Source organism: Mytilus californianus, unplaced genomic scaffold (assembly GCF_021869535.1).
Source record: "Mytilus californianus isolate M0D057914Y unplaced genomic scaffold, xbMytCali1.0.p SCAF_8, whole genome shotgun sequence".
NCBI classification, from domain to species: domain Eukaryota; kingdom Metazoa; phylum Mollusca; class Bivalvia; order Mytilida; family Mytilidae; genus Mytilus; species Mytilus californianus.
This window is the reverse complement of record NW_026262734.1, coordinates 63,166,271-63,181,389: the sequence shown is the minus strand read 5'-3', so window position 1 is coordinate 63,181,389 and position 15,119 is coordinate 63,166,271.

Below are 15,119 nucleotides of genomic sequence, written 5' to 3'. Positions count from 1 at the left end.
TTTCAACGAGATTTTTCATCAAACGTATCATAAAATATTGGAATATGTACTTTTGTGGATGATGAAAATTGACCGTATTGACGAAAAAACGAGAACAATTAGGTTTCCTAATAAAATATCAAACTGTCACATTTTTCTTCAATTTGGTGAAAAAAACTAACCCTTACATTTCGTTATCCTTCAACTGTCTTGATTAATTATCAGATCTGGCTTTACACGCCATTGTAGTTTAAGAAAATCAAATTTGCAGTGTACTGTGATTTGCGGAGCATGTTTGTATCGGGGTGCACTGGGGTTTCCAATTTTTACACTGTGGTTTCTGGATACCTGTTATATACCTTAGGTGGAAATAACTAACCTGCAGTCGCCATGAACTCAAAGTTGAAATAAATAAAGGCGGACTAGATGCAGGGAACTCATCTCGTGTTCATTTATCATTTTTTTTTGTAAAATTGCCCATTAGTTAGTGTTTTTCTGATGACGAGAAAAGTCATCCATCACTCTATCAGAATATCATAAGTTTTTGATCCACTTTTCTCAATTATTTTATAAAACTATGTAAAATACCAATCCAAATCATTTAAAGTACAAAAAATCAAAACCGATCCCGGGACCGATATTGATATTATTAAGGGCACATGAACAATCTTGGTGCCTATAAAGTGCGAAATGAAATAGAAACGGAAAGATACGAAAAATAATAAAACTTTTATGCTTAAACAGTGCATTAGCTGTTTATACTCATATGCATGTGCTTCTACTAATTACGGCTTCATTTTTGAATGTATTGTTTTTATTGATATCTTATGTCTTTATTGTTTGTGCGTGTTTTATGTGAATATGTTGATCTGCTATCTATATTGCATGTGCTTTATGTGTATTGATATCTTATGCTTTTAATGTATGTATGTGTTTTATATGTATATGTTGCTTTGTTTTTTTGTTGCATGTGTTTTGTACTTACTGATATGTGCTGTCTGTATTGATTCTATGTGCTGTATATGTATATGTTGCTATTTTAATTGATTGATTCTGTCATATTGTTAAATATCAGTCGGATAAAGAGCTTTAAAGAGTAAGCTGTATGTATCAAAAACCCAACTTTGGATAAACATTTCTGAAACAAAAAACAAAACGAAAAGAAATATGACTCAACGAGACGAAATAAAGACTAATCGAATTAACATGTATTATGATAATGAAATATATATTCGCTCTGTTCCGTTTATTTTTTGGAATAGGCTGATCAGTTTATGTCTCCCTATCCGTTCAGATTAATATTTCAACTATTTAAACTGGCCATAATGCGTCAAATAGACCTTCGCACATCAGCAAACGGACCGTCGGACTTCGGCGTAGACCATCGCACTTCAGCGTGACCATCGCACTTCAGTGTCCCCATCGCACATCCGAGTCCTACATTTTTTCACTCCCGTAACTGCCGTTGTCTATTTATACTCTTTATTTTTTTGCTTTTTATTCCCTCTCATAGGATATCAAAATGTATGAAATATGTGATAAAAAAAGGATAAAAAGTTAAAATATTCTTCAAATCTGAAAATATAAAAACATCAAATTGATTTCACATTTCTAGAAGCAATTAAAAAACAGAACATTTAGTTCTTCCAAGTTTATAGGGTGTTGGTGTTTCACATTATTCCTTAGTTATTCAGTGTTTAGTAGGCCGTTATTGGTCATTGCGTGTATTTCTTGTTTTAGGGTTTGTTTGTTATATTTCATGTTCTATAATGGTGTGTTCCAGTATCAGCTTCTGAGTGGCTTAAAGGTGTACAAATCAACAACCGATAAAAGCTAAAAACGACAAAATCAAACTTGACCTTCATTTAGTCACAGGAAACGACATATCTAAATTCGAAAAGAATTTCGTCAGAGCTTTTTCAAGTTATTGCACAGACAAAGCTCTAAGTATCACTTTTTGGTACTTAAAGGTCTACAACTCAACAACGATAAAAGCTAAAATCGTGAAAACAGAACTTGACCTTCATTTAGTCACAGGAAACAACATATGTAAATTTGAAAAGATTTCGTCAAAGCCGCATGCTGTACATCACCGAATTGATAACCGATATTTTCCATCGGAAATCCGGTTCAAAACCTTTACTTGAATCCAGAAACCACAGTACACTACAATAGTCTGGATCACCAGAAACCACAGTGCACCACAAAATATGTATCCTAAAACCGCAGTACACCTATAAATTAGATTTTCTTTCAGTGTGTGTGTGCATGTAATTGTTATACAGATTTAAAAAAAAAAGGAAAAAGTAAGGGGAAACAGTTGTAAACTTTGAGTTTTTCATCAACTTGAACAAAAAAGTCACAATTCGAAGTATTTGTCACTGGAGAAAAATAACGACCTGTAACGAGAGCCTGACTGAGAGGCCTCTTGTTACTGATTTTGTGTGATGCACCTGATCACAGAACGAACGAATGCTCTTAATGACAATGACAACTCTGGTGCAAGCTAACACGTGAGACTCTGGTCATGCAATACTTTTATTTCGGATGGACTGTGTTCAGTTTAAAGTCCGGCATGAAAATTATAAACAAGTATTTATAGAAAATTAAATTGACAAGCATAAACATAACAAATAATTAACAATTAATCTGAGTGATATTGTTCATTGTCAAAGATTTTACTATTTTTAGAACTTGGAAGAATAAATGTGAAATTGATAATCTGATTATGATAATTAAGAACGTACATTAAGGTAAATTGTCACTAATTAGGTAACAGATTAAAACGTGTCACCATATGTCTAAACTGAGAATTTCAAATTAACACATCAAAACATGCTGATTAAAAGTTATACGTGGATAAGAAATTCAAATAGAAACTAAAATATCAAATGAAATATCCAACACAAATAAATTAAAAGTCCAAATGTCAAAATTGTGAATTTCAACTAAAGGTCCAAAATAATGTGAGAAGCAACTTTTAGCGTTGTCACATATTTGTCGAAAATGTTCACTTTTTCTTACTTTCGTATGAATGTTGTGTATTATATTTGTCTCTTTTTCATTTTTGTTTTATTCAGAATGAAGATATATATCTTTGTAAAGAAAAGTGACTAATAAATTGTTGATAATCAGGTGAAAAAACAAAATATTTGCTTTCCTGTCTGCACCCAGCCTTCAATGTGTAGTGAACAAAATGCGAACAGTACACCGTATCCGTAAACCACATCTGATAGAGAACACCGATTGTACAGTGTGGCTAGCGTGAAACGGAGTAATCTGTTGATCGTTAACGTAATTGCAACAATATCTCTCTCCGGAAGTCGTCTGAAGTTTTTGTCTAAACGGAGAGGATTGAGATATAAGCATTGTGAATATTTCTTCCAATGCCAGATTTTCTCTATCAATAGCGGATTACAAGATAATAGACAAAACTTGCATTTTACCCCATTGTTCTCTTTTTAACCTTGTCGGCCATGTTAGTTGGCAGGTGGGATCGTCGGACACATACCCCAACTATGATTGTGGTCAAGTTTGGTTCAATTGGGCCAGTAGTTTTGTGGTCAACATTAACGGACGACGACGAAAGACTCCAAGTCAGATTTAAGGCAGATTGGGATTTGTAATGAACAAATAGCAAGACTGGTGTATATAAAAACTGAATTTTGGCAGTCCGGTACTTATAATAAACATAGCATAGTTAGTAAATGTACAACCATTTAATAACTTTAACATTTACATAGTAAATATATTTATTAAATACTTAAAGAATAGATTTTTTTTTATAAATAATCATGTCACCATGGCTGAATACAGATTTAAAAATAAAATCTAAATGTTAAACCATTTAATAACTATAATATTTACATAGTAAATGTATTATTTACATTCTTAAAATATAGAAAAAAAATATATAATCATGTTATCAAAGCTGAATACAGATTTTTTTAAATATTTAAATATTAATATGGAAAATATACATTCACATAAGTAAATAAATAAATAAATAATAATAACATCAGCATCATGACAAATTTATCAATAAAAACAGAGGCGAAAAATACCAAGAGACATTCAAAACTTAAAAATAGATGAGAAACTGACAACGCCATTGCTTAAAAGAAAAACAACAAAAAGACAAACATGAGTTTACAAAACATAGCAAAGAAAACTTAAGAATGAGCAACAAATACCATAAAAAAAGGCTATAAAAACGGGAGTGATCTCAGATGCTTCGGAAGGGTAAAAAGATTATGTTCTACATATGGCAACCGTCGTGTGGCTCATTGTGACAAATAGCCTTCTCATCCGTATTTCCCAAAATTATGAAATTAATTTCAATAATATGTTTCCTTGTAGGCTTGAATATTTTCGATTTTGTACACAATTATATCCTACAATTTTTGGGACAGAATATTCATGTACATCCCTCCAATCTTAGGAATATCGTCTCCAAACCAATTCCTTCTTTTTAATGCAGCTGATAAATGAGCATTTCTCTGTTAGCCTATCCTATTATTTGTGCCCTTGTGTCATTGATTTTTAGTATACTATTAGAGCTTACTTACTTACTTACTTACTTACTTAACTTACTTACCTACATACTTACTTACTTACTTAGTTTCAAAATTACTTACACGAGCGTGAGAGTTCGTGGGTTCCGCGATACCGGCCAGGTCAAAACAAAGACTTGAAAATCACCTTACTTTTACATACATGAATTATAATAATTAAAAAGTATGACCTATGCATTATTCTGCAATCTGCATTTTCTCGGAAAGATTTTTTTACATAGTTTTTTAAGCGTTGTATTAAATACTGGCAGTCGAAGTAAAGTTAACATGGGATTTATCAATGAAGTAAAACACATTACCATATAACATACGAATCTCACTCTTCTATCATTAATATAGATAAATCTTAACTCTTTGTTTGCAACACATATGGCTGTTGGGAGTCCACAAAAAAACTTGAATCCCACATGCATGAGAACTGTCAAGTAGGCTTTAAAACTTTTAGTTTTTTTGAAATCGTACGTATTTATTCCTGACTTGTGCATATGTTTCCTTTTTGATACTCTTCCTTTTGGTACTTTTTGTCCACAACTTAGTCCACAACGTATTCCACAGCTTAGTCTACAGCATAGTCCACAGCTTAGTCCTCCAATATCCTTGCTATCAACTTCCAAACTTTTCATGACCTTTTTTGATGATGTGGAAATTCTCTCATCGTCCTTCGGACCATCAGAATCAGAAACAGAAGGTCCAGTATCTAAGACTTGTACTTTTTCAATCCCAACCTTACTGTTTCTTTTGAATATTTTCACTACAATTAAAAAATTCAATATGAGCAAAACGACATAAAATGTTCCACTGACAAATTTTGCTAAAAACATCCAGTTTTTAAGTTTGTTGCGATACACCATGATTAAATCGCATTCTTCTTCAGGTAAATAAATTTCATCACGGCGCCATAAGATTGATGGGATAGTAATTATTGTATACGAGAAAATCCACACCCCAGCAGACGAACATATAGCCATTTCTCGGCTGACATATTGAAGACTTTTCAACGGAGAAATAATCGAGAAACATTTCACAAATGTAAGCAACAAAAGTAAAAATCCAGTCGTAGTCAGCTGAGCGTTTGCAGACACGACAACAGACATACATATGTAATAGTTATGAAAACAATCAGCGTTCTCAAAGTAGAAACTGAATGAAGTTACGAGTAGTAATACACCATTTAGTAAGTCCGACACTCCAAGGAAAGTATAAAATATATGCAGTTGATTTCTAGCTACTATTGGAATCTTGTACGAGACAAATAAAACAACAATATTCAGAAAAATTATTCCGAAAACTCCAAAAATTGCCACAGTAAAACTTGGAGTTCTGTTTCCTACCAAGTAACTCGTGCTGTTTAGCATTTTTTATATTCCTTTTCGTTCAGTAGTATTTTTTCGAAATTTCTGTTTTACAGTGGGTTTTTATTTATCGGTGTCAAATCCACGTTGCGTCACGTCACGGCGTCAATCATACCTATTGAAACCAAACTTAATTCCTGGAGGACTTTTATACTAATAGTCCCAGATAATACATTGTTCTTTGTTTGTTAATTAACACCTTACTAATATTGCTCTATTTTGTATCATTATACCAATTGTTAGAGACGAACTTGTTGGAAATGATCGATTTTATTGAATAAAATAGGATAACATTATGTAACTAATATATTAATAGTTATACAAGTTATTAAAGAGCAGGTGGACAACATGAACCATATCGATACTCAATGACTTTATTAAACGATGATCCACGTCGTTTCAATTCTTGTTCATATCATGTCTCTATATTGATTATAATAATAATATTAATAAAAATAGTTATTCAAGATAAAAGGCATGAAATTGACAGACATGATAAAGCATAATGACATACAAATAAAGCACTAGACGTGAATTGGATTACACTAAATTGATAGTTATGAACACTAAAATGATTGATACATTGTAGTTATGAGCACTAAAATGATTGACAGTTATGAGCACTAAAATGATTGATAGTTATGAGCACTAAAAATTATAATTTAAAAGATAAAATTATGGAAAGTTCATTATTTTAATACTTGACTAGACTGTAATATTATTAAATGGACTAGATTTTCACTGCAGCCTAATACCTTAGGATGACCCACAAAAGTTAATGAAACTAATTTCCAGTGGGGTCCTTCACACCAAGCTTGAAACATATAGATAACAAAAATTATTCAAAATTATCACTGTGACAGATAAAGACTCAAAGCATCATAAAAATTAATGAAAACAAAATCGCTATCAGAGATGGATTCAAATTTTTGTTTTTACTCGTACTTTAAAACTATATTTCTTTTAATAACTTTTAACTATTTCTTTTAGCAGGCTCCAACCTTTTATTCCATTAAAGAAAAATTGGTGGATTCACACCCTTTGATTCCTGGTATATACAATTCATGTTAATAGGTCTTGTGTTAAGGTGGTACATAACACTACAGGGAGATAACTCTGTAAAAATCAGCTGAACATTTTAATCACGGTCTATTGTTAAGGAAATATTAAGCTTCTCAATGATCAAAATTAGTGTTTGTCAAACTGCTATATATCCAATGAAATTTTTCCGATAAAGTGGTTCAAGTTTTTTGAAATTTTCATATTTTTGTCAAAGGGTCAAAGTAAATATTTTGTCAAAATTTTATGAAAATTAAACGAGCCAAATTAATTTTAGTCAAGGTGTTTGGTACCACCTTAAAAGACGTTACATTTCTAACAAAATCAGTATGCAAATAATTTTGGCATAGATTGTTATGAATATTGAAGACATGATTTAGTCTCAGTTGTTTGACTCTATAACTAATATTAAAAAAAAACCTATTTTTTAAATTCAATATATGTCTCAATTTTCTAGGATGCAATTGTAGAACAAATCTCACAATCTTATTTTGTGCCACTTGAAGTGTATTCTTCATTTGTTTTCCAGCTTACACATTTTCCCTTTCAGATGCAAAAAAATCACATAAAAAAATGTAATGAAATACATCCCCTTTTTGTTCTGAATTACACAGGTCAATTATCCTATTATCACTTGCCACTACCCAAATAATCACGTTGGAAGTTTATGATTCAAACATCTGAAATGAAAAAATGCACGCCACAAGTCAACTGGTATTAACGAAAATATTTTTTTTCCATACCAAGTTGAGTCTTAAAATTCTATAATTCAAACATTTAGACGAGGTATGTACAACATTACACCATGCTTGTTTATATTGATCACATAATCTGGTCTTAACTGATTTGTACAATGGAGTAGATTAATCTGGTCTTAACTGATTTGTACAATGGAGTAGATTAATCTACACTTTGTGATAACCAATATTCAATTATGCCACATTCATTAAATAGGTTCTCTTTCTGACTTAGCCAATCATAATGATAATTACCTGTACAATGTAAAATGTAGGTTATATATCAAGTTTTATTACGTAAAACTAATCTTTTCCTTTTCCCCACACATCAACCTTTCCCAAAAATTAATCATTTTAGCTTTTATGAAAATATCCACTTGATAACGACCAAGTTCTCCATTTAAGGTGATACCAAACACTTTGACTAAAATTAATTGGGCTCGTTTAAATTTCATAAAATTTTGACAAAATATTTTCTTTGACCCTTTGACAAAAATTTAAAAAAAACTTGAATGACACACTTTATCGGAAAAATTATATATGGATTAAAGCAGTTTGACAAACATTAGTTTTGATCATTGAGAAGCTTAATATTGCCTTCAAAATAGATTGTGATTAAAACGTTCAGCTGAAGTTATATCCCTGTAGTGTTATGTACTAGTTTTTATGATCATTTGCAAAAAAATGACCTTGAGCTAATGGTTTTAGAAATTTGATTAATTTGATCTCTCCAAGTAAAGTCCGGTAAGGTAGTGATCTATTTTAATTCCGAATACTTTTTGTGTATTCACTGTTTGAATAATAATAATTATATAAACCAACATTTATTTGGTTGTCTAATATATTTTAATTTTTTCTCTGTGGAGTACCTATTAGCATACTTGTGGTTTTTGCAGGATTTATTAACACGTTGTTCTTATTACACAAAATATTTATTAAACAGAGATCTATAATAAAAATATAAATCAATTGTTTTAAAAACAATTGTTAACGGTCTTTCCTCTCCGAAATATGATTGATTAATTAATTAATTAATTGGTTGGTTGGTTGGTTGGTTGGCTGGTTGGCTGATATAGTTATTAAACACATGGGATAGGGCCTCTTGGAAGAAGCGAAAAAGAAACAAATGAGATCTTGGTCCCCGTATTAAACAGATTGATTGATTGGTTAGTTGGTTGGTTGATTGGTTGGTTGATTGATTAGTTGTTTGATTGATTAGTTGATTGATTGATTGATTGATTGAAAGTTTGCATGGCACTCTCTCTATGCGAGGCATCGGACTTAACGTTAATATTCTGAGCGAACGTGGCTGCGTATTTGTACATCCCGGACAGCCAAACGGACAGCCCGGATTTCCTTATGAATAAAAATCCTTATATCTTCATTTTATAAATGTTTTTTTTTATTCTACGGGAAATATATTATACATCAAATACAAGCATTATTAAAATACATTAAGCTTCTGCATTTCAATACATATGAAACACTTTAACCTCGCACCCTCAACACGGCTGTCATTCGGTATAAAAATATTTGGGAAAAATTATCGTGGACGAATAAGTAACGGTGGTCAAGTATCGCGATATGATCTTAAAAGATTTGGTATGGGATTGTGAAGGAAATCTTATCGGGAAAACACAGGCAAGTTCAATAGATAATCTAAATTATCGCTATTTTACGAATTTTTCCTTTGATCTTGCTGACTGATAATTTTTTTTTCTCAGCGGAGTCGAGTGATATGAAAACGGAGTCGAGTGATATGAAAATTATCGCTAGAAACTAAGGGAACACGTGCCGTTGTCAAGGAAATTAACAAAGTCTTCATAGGTAAAAAAACGATAAACAGATTATCATTGGTCATCTCAACTCGATTGCTTTTCTCACTTTCGCCGTACCGGCTCAAGCGAGAAATTCAATCTCGTTGAGATAACCAACGATAATCTATAATTATTGAATTATAAGGACAAAGTTTGAATTAAAATATTTTTTTCTGTCAAAATGGTTCAACATTATGACCAGTATCGTAGAAAATCGGAGTTAAATATATCACATTTGTTTTACAAAACTTCTAAAGTAAGATTTCTCTTCAACATTTCAATGAAAAAACAAACATTTTATTATATGAATGACTTAATTACTATTCTCTGATCAATGCTTCAAATGGCTCTCAAAAGTATTTTGAAGAAACCTAATCAAAAGGTAGTTAAAAATTGGAATATTTGTATAAATTTGATATTTATGGTCGTGAAAGATCAATACAACCTTTTTGAGATCGTGAAAAGGATCGAAAGAAGATCCAGTGTCGTTTATTTGTCATTGCCCAAATTATTGAAATTGTTCAAATCATTTTGTAATTAAATGAAATTTAGTTTGTACAGCCTTCCATATAAAAACAAGGGGATGTGGTAGGAATTCCAATGAGACAACTATCCACCAAAGTTCAAATTGATGTGGATGTAAGCAATTATACAGGCAACTGTACGGCCATGTTTTTTTGCGGTTCACTTTTTGTAAGGGAATAATCTGTGAGGCCGATTTGTCTGTTTTTTTTTAATATAAAACCATGTCGACGAGTCTGTAGTGCCCTAAAGCATTTACTGTATGTCTGTCCGTCCGTCAACATTTTATGTGGAATTATAAGTAAAGAACGCCTTATCTGATAACTGTTTATCAACAGCATTTATATCTATAAGAGAGAGATCCTTGTCGATTTTTCATTTAAAACATTTTTGTAAAAAGTCATACTTTTTGGTTACAAAACTTACAAATTTTAAGAAATATCCTTTCGAGCTAGAATTTCAATAGAAAATGATTATTGATTCCGGGTAATTTAAATTTGCTGCATGTAAAAATTGGGGGGAAATGTGGTAAAAAAATAGTTTTTCTTTAGAAATTAACAAATTATGATTTTCTTCTCGATGATGCCAGGATTTCAACAACAATTTATGTTTAGGTATATTATGAGATTCCTGATTGATTTCCAGTGTCAAATTCGATAAGAAATAGTTTTCAATCAAAATGATCACAAATTTGAAGAAACTATTTGTGTTCTAGGACTTGGTCGAAATTAAATTTAAGTGTTTTATGCTTTTTTAAATTGATAATCGATGTCCAAGTTTAGGTAAAAACTGAGTTTTTATAAAGTAAGATCACAAAATTTGAGAAACATCTTTTTGAGTTAGAATATATATGCCATTCTGAATTGTTTATAGGTGTCAAAAGTTTTCGAAATGACCGTAAAAATGTATAAACAATTTCATAGAAGATTTTTTTTGTTTAAATTTGTTGTGTTAAAACAATGTCTCAAAAGCGGCAGTGGAAACAATGAATAATACGATTAAAAGAAAGTTATGTCTTTATCGTATTAGATAAGCCGAGCAAATTTTTTTACGTTCGAGCTGAAAAAAATTATCAAAAAGATAAAAAGATCACAACATCCGGTCATATGATTTATAATTAAAGTTAGACAGTGTTAGCTGTTATATCCAGTGCTGCGTGCTTAGCGTATATTAATTGACTATCCCTTTAAATAAAAAAAAAAATTGAAGATACATACCACGAGAAAAAAACCCGTATGGTGACGTCAAACTATCGAGACCGTCTGTGTTCACAAACTGAGCGTCTTCTGTTATGTATGCAATTCACATGTTTTGCTACATTATAATCCTTCCTTGCCTTATGGTAATGACAATTATACCATGTTTTGTTAATCTTGGATTAACATATATTACCCTTATGGTTTCTTTTAGTCAAATTTACCTCTTTCATCTTACCATATATTTTTGCAGCTTGTAAAATAAATTTATCACATTCATCAATGAAATCATCAATTACTTGTTTATAAAATCTAAACCACTCAATAGTCAACTTTCGAGTTCGTTGCATTTCCGCCAAAAACTTTGGTTTTAGTGAACATCATTTGTGCGTTTAGGGGCGTCGTCATTTCCGTTCCTATATTGAGCGATTGGTTGAAAAAATGATAATGCTATATTGCACGAATTATTCGACAAATTAAAGTCTTATAATTGATAATAAAACTGCTGTCATTAGGGAATTGTGATTAAGTACTTACGGAACAAATATTATTTCTATTTTATCCTGCATAATGACGACCACAAAGACGCTTGATGAACTTTAATAGAGCAGGGATACAGGCGATCCCCTCTATCTGGTAAATGACGTCACAAAGGCGCACAAAATTGACGAATTTTTCGGGTGAAGGACATAACTCGAAAGTGGTCTATTGGTTGATTGATTGTTGGTTGCTTAACGTCCAGTGGTAAAAATTGTATGCATGTTCAGGACGAGAACAAATTAACAATCGATACAATAGGTAGGTCCTGTAATAGAGGCCGTCCAGGATGAAAGTTCGGAAGATTTAAACACCACTGGTAAATTAGGGTTTATTGGATATGGACAGAAATTTTGCCTTGCAACAGCTCACCTACGGACCCCTCAAGGAGTTGTTACAAGGGTTCTTAACGTGCAGAGAGCTTGGCACTCTCTCTACGCAAGGCATGGGATTTAACGTCCCCATTCTGACCGGACGTGGCTGCGTACTTGTACATCCCGCACAGCCAAAACTGGACGCCCCACTGGCATTGGTCTTACTGCCGGTAGGACGAAGACCGGCAGTGACCATATTTTTATATCCCATTCACCCTTGAGGTCTAAACCCGTTCACGGATTCAATTTTGACAATTAGAGAATCAATGCTATCTTGATCAAGACACAAAAAAACTAGCTTCATTCTCAGAATTCTGAGAATTTTTTCTTGAGATATTCGTCTGGTTCTATAGCAGGAATTTGTCCCTCAACCACTTTGTACAAAAGCTTTTGGCTTGAGCGTCTTGTCCCTATACCTTGAAGTTCCAATTTCTCAAGCATATTAGAGACACATCCGTCTCCTCTTGCATGATTAGAAGTCTACTGTTATGAACTTCATGTCGCTGTATCCTTTCAAGCTTGTAGTTGATCTTTGTAGATGTGTAGGTGTCCCATACTATCACTCCTTACTATATTGTTGACTTGACAAACGAAATAAATGCCGTTGTTTTGCATTCCTGTGGGCAATTGAGCAAATTCCTTACAAGGAAACTTAGAGGTTGAGTTCGCTTTTTAGTATTGTTAACGTTGGATACATGAGTGGTCGATGTGAGGTATTCTGAAACTTGTAAGCCTAAGTATGAATTATGTTGGACCTGTTGTAGTATATATGTGTCCGTTTCAACTATAGAACTTTTGTTTTTTTTATGCTTAAAATGTACCATTTCCTTGCATTTTATTGCAATGAACCTAATCCCCCGGTTGTTTGCCCAGGTTCTAAGTTAATTCTTTAGGTCTTCTTGGAGAATTCATGGAAGTTTTGTGTCTAAATGGTTATGAAGAGTATACGGTTATCAGCTGCGAATAATCGAACGAAAGATTTGACTGCGTCTCAGAGGTTGTTTACTAATATATGACATAGGAAAAGTAACAGTCCCAGGACTGTGCTTTGTCCAACGCTGAATTGTACATGTATCACCTTTCTACATGCCAATTTTCAACCAATGTTAAAGTGTCGTAATGAAACACCACTGTTCGGAAAGCAACTGCTACTAAACAACACATTACAATGACAGTATATGGTGTCAGAGAAAATTTAATCAAATATTGATTAGAGGTTAACTGGAGAAACGAATGTAAATCTGTACTATGTTGTACGGATATGATCACGTTCATGTCCCGCTACTCTGAATCTAAAAAAAACCACGAGGATGAAAAACAAAATATTAAGTTGTGCAAAAAGTACAATGTGAATAAATTTTGATGACATGGCACATAATTTTGTCAAATTGTTAATGAGCAGTAGCGTATGAAAAAGTGAGATAGAAGGACAAACGAAAATTGGACGGAAAACTCCATCACTTAATAATACTCTCTGCTTCAGAAAGCGGGGATATAATTATAAGTTACAAAGTGAACTCGTCAAATAAACATTGAATATATCTTCAAAATATTAGCATGCCATTGGTGGTTTAGCCCCAGTAAATGATCAAGAGATAAAGCTTTATACTTTTACCAGCTTAATATTCTGTAATATCTTAAGATAAGACAATAGACATTTACATACCAACTACTGTTTGATTCCTAATTATCGACTATGACTTATCTGCCCTTTTTTAACGAGTTGGAGTTACGTAATGGGCGTCACTAGTGGAGCAGATACTGTTGACCCTTAGGATGCATCTTAAATCACTCCTTGTTCTGATTGAGTTTATTTTCACTTAAACAAAATTGTTTTTAAGGTGGTACCTAACACTACATGGAGATAACTCTGTAAAAATCAGCTAAACGTTTTAATTACGTTGTATTGTTAAGGAAATATTAAGCTTCTCAATGATCAAAATTAGTGTTTGTCAAACTGCTATATAACCAACGAAATTTTTCTGATAAAGTGGTTGGTTCAAATTTTTTGAAATTTTTATATTTTTGTCAAAGGGTCAAAGTAAACATTTTGTCAAAATTTTATGAAAATTAAACGAGCCAAATTAATATTAGTCAAGGTGTTGGGTACCACCTTAAGGACTTTTGTTTGATTTGATTGTGTGTTGGCTGGCTATCTGGTATGGGCCTTTGATATCTTCTTACCATTTTCTACCCCAGGGATAGATTACCGTAGCTGTATTTGGCAAAACCTTTTGGAAATTTGGGTCTTCAATGCTCTTTAACTTCGTACTTTATTTGGCCGTTTTAACTTTTTTGATTTGAGAGTCACTGATAAGTCTTTTGTAATCGTAATGCGCGTCTGGCGTACAATATTTCAATCCTGGTATCTATGATGAGATTATTTGTATCTATATTTTTAGAATTGATGTTTACTTACGCGTGATCTAAAATCATTTTTTCTTATAAATTTTCCTTCCTTTTAGATCGTACTTGCACTAAGATCATCGAAACAAACTTGTAATTAGTATATATTCAGCGTGATTTGATGCCTATGGATATTTCCTTTCTCATTCATTTAATCTTATTGAACTATTATAATTGCAGACCATCTACATACATATTTACCATTGATCTCAGACAAAATTTCATTAAAAACGGAAATAAATGGATACATGTCGGTGTCACAGTATTTTTCGCATGTATAGGCACAAATTATGGTTTCTAACAAAGATATTTTATTCTCGTAAATTAAAGTTGGATTTGATTATTTGAGTTCCAGCTGAAATATTAAAAAGCCTAGGTAGTATATAAGAGCCATCGTGTTGCATACAAACAATCATTCCAAACCATGGAAAACTTAACGGACGTCATTAACTCAAGAACTCACATTGTGAACATTACAATTCCAATTTGGTATGTTATTTTGTGTTGGATTATTGTTGTCTTTGGCATCATAAGTAACTTGACGACATTTTTAGTTTTATGGAGGA